The sequence below is a fragment of the Orcinus orca genome, chromosome 4 (genome assembly GCF_937001465.1).
Source record: "Orcinus orca chromosome 4, mOrcOrc1.1, whole genome shotgun sequence".
In the NCBI taxonomy this organism is placed as follows: Eukaryota; Metazoa; Chordata; class Mammalia; order Artiodactyla; family Delphinidae; genus Orcinus; species Orcinus orca.
Window position 1 is genome coordinate 135,961,127 of NC_064562.1, and position 7,385 is coordinate 135,968,511.

At 41.9% G+C, this 7,385-nt stretch overlaps 1 long non-coding RNA gene across 1 annotated transcript; it reads left to right on the forward strand.

Moving 5' to 3' along the window:
- The first annotated feature begins 1,278 nt into the window (after positions 1 to 1,278).
- Positions 1,279 to 5,823, forward strand: LOC125964329 (uncharacterized). The gene is made up of 3 exons (XR_007477267.1): positions 1,279 to 1,320; positions 3,614 to 3,761; positions 5,748 to 5,823. It is a non-coding gene; the product is annotated as an uncharacterized LOC125964329 (long non-coding RNA).
- Positions 5,824 to 7,385: the final 1,562 nt, after the last annotated feature.

Below are 7,385 nucleotides of genomic sequence, written 5' to 3' on the forward strand. Positions count from 1 at the left end.
TCACATATGATATGATATAAATCAGAATTAAAGTGCTTATGGCTTTTGTGTCCAGAGGTGATGAATGTTGTTCAATGTCACACCAACATCACGGCCACCTCGTTGTCCTAACGATGATAGAAGAAGCTGTCTCAAAATATCAAAAGAGACAAGCAAAGCATGTTTTAGGAGGGATACTCAAGTACTAGTATCTGAAGTCAGTTATCCTTTGTATAATAAATTTCCCGTAATCTAGATATAATAAACTTTAATAGCTGTTGAACACTTTTCCAATGTGGCTGGCACTATGTGAGTCGCTTTCCATGTTTGAGATCACTTAACCCTTTCACAAGCTAGCAAATGGATGTTATGATTTTGCAGATGAGGAGACTGAGATAGAGTAATGCTCCCCGACATCCTCAGTGTCACACTGATAGTAAGTGGACTCGCCTGAGCCAGGTGGCCTCCTGAGACGGGTTTCTTTGCTGAGCATACCAATGAAAAAAAAAAATTGCAGGGAATTTGTTTGCTTGTTTGTACTTGTAACATGGACACTCTCACTCTCTCTTCCCCATTCTTTCCCTCTAACAGAGGATTCTTTGCTTTCAGGATGGCTCTTGGGTTCCCTTTTGTTGTACAGAATGCAATTGATGAGAAGGTGGGACCCTGAAAAGACAGAGGTTAATATAGATCCACATAGTAAAACTTTAATCAAAGAAGGGAGTGGCAAAAGCCTACTTGGCTTGAGCTTATGGTAGCATTTTTTTTTTTTACATGATCCTGAAGATAAGTTTTGGAACTAATTTAATATTAAGGCAATATTGAGGATAAGATGGGGAAATCAGATTTTAAACAGATTTAGCTAAGTGTGTATTTTGAAAGTAATCCCCCTATGACACATTCAGGAGAGACTATTGTGAGAGATAAAATAGTGTTTATCTACTTTTCAGTTGCTGGACAGTTGTTTCTTGGAATTTCACATGGGATTGTATCACAAAGTGGCTTGCTTATATGGATTATTATGTTTTGAAAGGAAGGAAAATGGTTCATTAGCTCCACCATCACCCAAGCTCAAAATCACAAAGTAACCTGATGCCTCCTCTATTGCTACATAGTAAATCACCCCAAAATTTAGTGGCTAAAAACCACAATAAGCACTTATTATGTCTCACAGGTTCATTCCCCTGTGGACCACCCCACAGGACTTCTGGAAAGCCTCACAGCATCGTGGCTGGCTTCCCACAGACTGGGCAAACCAAGAGAGCAGGAAGCTACATCGTCCTTAGGACCTCGCCTTGGAAGTCACACACCATCACTTCCACCATGTCCCACTGGTCACAGGTCAGTTCCAATGTGAGAGGGACTCACCAAGGCATGAATACCAGGAGGTGAGGATCACTGTGGGAAGGGGGTCATCTTAGAGACTGGCAACCACACCGCCCTTTTTCTTTCTCCCCAAATCCAAATGGTCCCTGAATCCTGACTCTTCGTCCTTTATGGCCTTTTCTATTTCTGCCGTCTCACTATTTAACTCCAACACCCCATGCTGATCATGTCTGGACTAATGTAGTGGTCAGAAGGCCCTGACTCTCAAGTTCTCTTTCTTCAGCTTCCAGGGACTGCCTGTAGGGTCCTAGAGCAGCGCCATCCAGTAGAACTCTCTGCAATGATGAAAATATTCTCTATCTGTACTGTTCAGTAAAGTAGCCACTCACCACAGGTGGCTATTGAGCATTTGAAATGTGGTTAGTGTGAGGAAGTGTGTTTTTAATTGTGTTTGCTTTTAATTAATCTGAATTTAAAAAGCCACATGTGGTAAGCGGTTACCAGAGTATTCAAGACAGATCTAGAGCCTATAGTTCTATAGATTTAAAAAACTTTTTTTATTGAAGTATAGTTGATTTACAATGTTGTGTTAGTTTCCACTGTACAGTAAAGTGAATCAGGTATACGTATACATATACCCTCTCTCTTCTAGACTCCATTCCCATATAGGTCATTACAGAGCACCGAATAGAGTTCCCTGTGCTATACAGTAGGTTCCCATTAGTTATCTTTTATATATAGTAGTGTGTATATGTCAATCCCAATCTCCCTTTTTAATTCCCCCTCCCTAGTTCTATAGTTTTATAGCACACAGTAGGCATCCCACTAGACAGACCTTCTTTCCCTCTTCTCTGTGGCCAGCTGTGGTGCTATAAAAACCGCTCTGTGAAAATCTGAAGTCGAACGCTTAGAGATAGAGCAAAGAGAGTGTTCTAATTCCCACACAGACTGACTTACACTCCTTCTGTGCCCATGAACCAGGCATGCTGGAGAATAAAAAGATGTGACTCTGTCTTGAGGAAGGTATGATGATCTAGGGAATTCAAGCTGCACAGACACCAGGAAACATCTTGGGTTAATACGATAAGTGAGAGAAAATAGTTAACTTGCAGTTGCTATTTATGATTTTATTGTCAACCGAAAGCTTTTTAATATAATCCCATTTACATCATCCCCACCACCTTCACCATCCCATCCCCAGGCCCTCTGGACCATATTGTGTGTAACCCTCACAAAGACCTATGGTGTAGATGTATTACCCTCCCTCATTTTTATAGATGGGGAAACTGAGGCTCCGGGAGGCTGGGAAACTTACCTAAGGCCCACACTGTGAGTGAGTGGCAGAGAAGGGCTTTGACCCCAGGACTGTCCTGATCCAAAGCTTATTTTTTCAACCATTCTGCTCTACTGCCTCATTCTTTATAATACGTCCTTCACATTGCTTACTTGGTTTTGAGTGTCTCTGTGTATGATTCCTTTTTCTCGATATAATTTTAAGTATACAATTACATAAATAAATACAGTTTGAATTTGGCATTAGTTGTAGCCTGGTTTACCCATTGGTGAGAGTAATCACAGAACATAATTTACTACCCAGCCTGTCTCCTCTAGGGAAGCGGGAGGCAGCCCAGTGTGACTTGTACGCTTAACATTTGCTTACAGGGTCAGCTTTTTGTATTTTCTCACATCTGCACATTGGACTGTCAGAATCTGAAGGGAACGTATGATTATCAAATGTTTCTAGACCAACTTCCTCATTTTCAGAGGAGAGAATTAGAAGGCCCATGAGTTTACATAACTTGCAATGGTAATTCTCAAGAAGGTTAAATTATCCCTCACCAAAGAAAAGGCAGCAGAACTTTTAGAAATCCCTCTATGCACATATGGGTTATATTTTATTTTATGATATTCCCAAATCCACTTGTTCACAAATTCAAAGTGACAGTCTATAGGCAGCTGCTGCTGCCATCTGTTGGCGATGAGCAGAGCTGATGCATAAGATGGTTTATATCTATGAAAGTTCTTAAGTTGGAACTTCATCACAGGAACCTCTGCATTCATCAAAAAAAAAAAGAAAGTAAAGCGTGTGGAGTCAGATAAACCCGGGTTCAAATCTCGGCATCATGCGAGAAGTGTAACCACTTTAATTCTTGGTTTTCCGTTTGTAAAATGGGGATAATATCTAGTTCACAGAGATGTTGTAAGCATTAAGTAACAAAAGTATATTCGTTTGGGTAAATGCTAGCCAAAATTTCAATGGCTTAACGTAGTCTCTTGTTAACATCACAGTTTCTTGCTCACATCACAGGTCAGAGTGAGTGCTCTAGATCACCACGCAGCTCTCCTCCAAGCGGCAATTCCGGTCCAAGCTCCTTCCATCTCATGACTCCACCATCTTCACCTTTGGCCTCCAAGGTCACCAATATCCACCAGGAGCAAGAGGAGAGGGCGTGGAGGTGTGTAAGGAGGTTTTTGTGGGCCAGGCCTGGAGCTGCATACATTACTTCTACACCCACTCCATTGGTCAGAGTTCATCTCATGGTTGCATCTCACTGATGGGAAGATGGGGAAACATGGTCCAGCAGTGTCTGCCACAGCCATAATTTTTAGCAATAGAAACATAAGCATCACTTTAGTGAAGTTACGAATTTTTCTTTAGGTATTATATAACACTATATTTTTCTCAGTTTTTAGTATGAGGCAGATCTGAAACTAAAAGGTAGTGTAGTGTGGTGAAATGAACAGTGGTCTTGGAGATGTGGCTTCGAATCCTGTGTGATCTTGGACATATCACTTGGCCAATCTGAACCTCTTCTGGAGAACGATGGGGGTAAAGCCAGCTGGTACCTGCATAGTCTGCCGTCCCTCCCATCTCTCCAGTTCTACAGGTTTACAGCTTTGTGCACAGAGGTAATGCAAAACAAGACAAAACAAAACATGCCAGTGACTCTCAGAGTAGACAAGTGATAGGACACAAGTGTGGATGGGCTTAGATGGGAAGATTTCTAAAAGAGAAGTCACTTTAAGCCCATTCTTGGAGGAGGTGATGGTCCTGAGTAGAGGGAATGAGGTATGGGATGCTGTGCAAAGAAGGCATGAAGAGGACCATACAGAGAATCTGTGGGAGAGAGCATGATGAGGGGAAGCGCCTGGCTGAAAAAGGAGAATGTGTTGGAGTAGGGCTGGGGGTGCATTAAAGATGTAGTTTGATAGGAGGGGGAAAGAACAGGTTAATCATAGGCTGCCAGACTCGGGTGGTCACATTTAATACAAAAGGATCCCAATAGGAAGCCAGTTATGGTTTTTGTATGGGTGAATGACATCGTGAAAATCTGCTAGTCATTGTGAAAAGCAATCTGATTAGATCATAGCTTGCCCGTGACATAGCACTTGATGGGACAGTACTCCTTATTAAGTTGCTGAAATTCTTACGTTTAAATGCTCCATAAATAATCTTTCAAATATGTTATCTGAATTACATACCCATTTCAAGGAAAAAGAAGGAGTTTTACCTGGTAATGGAGGAAAGATGAGGATGTGGGAAGAATCAAATTGTTTACATTGAAAGAGAGCCCTCATTTCTCTGCTTTATTTTATTTTATTTTATTTTATTTTTAATTGAGGATATATACGTAGGTAAGACATGAGTCAGAGCAAACTCAGAAAGTACCTAGAAGCCTTCAGCATTTGAAACATGCTAGCTAGTTTCATGTGGGTGAAGCCTGGTTTTCAGGAAGACAAATTGAAAATAGAACTTGTTTGTTTAGATTTTGCCATTCTCTGGGGGACAAACATACAAGGATGGTCCATGAACCAAGAGCGGGAAGAATTTCTTCTTGGGAACTGCTGCAGAGCCTTGATTGGAGAGAATATGGCCCCAGAGCATCCCCTGAGCACGTTGCAGCTTTTCTCTGGACCGAGTTTGGGGAGATGCTGTCTTAGCAAAGTCTGAGCAGAAGTTCAGTCCAGTCCTTCAACCAGGTCTCCAATAAAGGCCTCTGTCACACTCTCGAGAAACACTAGAGGATTGAAACTTTCCACGGGAAAGCTGTTGATGATGCCCTTGACTCTCCGTCAGCTCTAATAAGCTCGTGGGAAGCATTATTTCTGTTTGTTTGTTTGTTTTTAAGAAAAAGGTTACATTTTACATGAGTAACTATTTGTTATTTACTACATATGATTTTTTTTTTTTACAGAAATGTAATATTCTACTCTTAAATAACCACATGAGCTTGGCGAGTCACGAGCCTTTTCTGGGCTTCGGGCTTTGGTTTTCTTCTCTGTAAAACACAGAGACTAGATTATATAATCTCCGAAGTTTCTTCCTGATCTGAAATGATAAGTTCTAATTCAAACAACTTCCTCTTTCTGGTGAACTGTCATGAAGCCTGAGGTTACTTTATCACACTGTTCTAAATCTCTATCACTCTTAAAATGTATAGGAAGAAGACTGGCAGCTCATCGAGCGTGCACTGCAGGAAGGATCCTCAGTTCAGCACAGCAGCAGGTTGGTGGGAGACTGAGCTCAGAGCTATTTCCCTCCCACCCCCGCAGTCAGGGGGGTGTTCACACCTTTACGCTTCTTAGAAACACCAGTGTTTTTATTGCGGCTGTGCAGTAGATTCTCTGGCTGAGCGCACTTCCCAGTTTGGCAGTAGTTTATTTGCTATCTACTCTTATTCTTTATCCACTTCCATGTTTTTAAATGGGTTTTACTTCTTTCTCAGAAGGTAATTTCTTCTACAGCAAGACCGTATCCTAAAGAAAGCAATTTTATATACAGGGTCCAGGACAGAGTGTGATGTGATGATAATATGGTAGTCAGTGATGGGAGCTAGAAAAATACCGTAGGATTTTAGAGCTGGGCTAATTTGGTAGCCATCAGCCACATGTGGCTTTTAAAATTGAAATTTACTAGAATTGAATTAAATGAAAAATTCAGTCTCTCCACCATACTGGCCACATTTCAAGTGCTCAGTAGGCACACGTAGCTAGTGACTGCCATTGTGAACAGCCCAGATATGGTACATTCCCATCACCGCAGAAATTCAACTGGACACTGCTGCCTTAGAGCTCAACTAGTCATAGAAACATATTCTTAAGAGATGTCAGGGAGCTTGAAAACCACCTAATACACTCTTCTATCCAAGATGGTTCAGATCTTTCCAGGACCAAAGACTTTATCACCTTGCAAAGCAGTCCATTCCATTTTGGGAAAACATTATACTAGAACGTTCTTCCTTACACTGAGTCAAAATCCATATCCCTGTAACTTCTGCTCTCTCTCTCTCTCTCTCTCTCTACATTCAGGATAAGTGTAATAATTCTTCCACTTAGATCTTCATCAGAGCAATAATGCCACTATTGTGTCAGCTTCCCCTCGTCTTTTCCAGTTAACCCATGCCCCCGGGGAGGAGGGTGAGGCCAGGAGCAGTTCTGCCTCACGCCTCGCAACTCCACGGCAGAGCTGGGACTGAGTCCAGGTTCCCATCTGGTGCGTTCCAGTCAAACCTCACTGCTTCCAAGTCTACCAACTACACCGTTAAAAAATGTGTGTATATGAGTTTATGGAGTTGCAGTTCTTGGTCTTTTATCTTTCTTTCCAGTTTGCTGTTGTTCTCTAATGTTTTATTCTCTTTTTTCACCGCGTGCTTCCTAAGAGACTCCAGGCTGTTTCTTCCCCAGTAGAACAAAGATTACAGGAACTCTGCATGAGTATTTCAGAACATAAAACAGTTGCTTCCCCGGTCCTAATGACCCCAGCTGCCAAGCATAGAAATCACATTGAATGGCTTGCTTCAGTTTGCCAGTTTGAAAGCAGTATGAGGATAGAAGAGGAAGCTGGAAGCATTCAAGGTAAATGATCTACTTCCAAATGGTGTCTAGAAGAGAGGATACTCTTGATAACTGTTCACTAAGAAAGGGCAGCTACCTCTCCATGGGCTCTGTGGAGACTTTGCAAGTGAGGTATTGCGTTAAGTGCCAGTTAACAGCTTCAGATCTGTTTGACAAACGCTCATCCAGGTGTGGGGTCTGTGCCGGGGCAACAAAGATGACTGACACACGGTCTTTACCCTCCA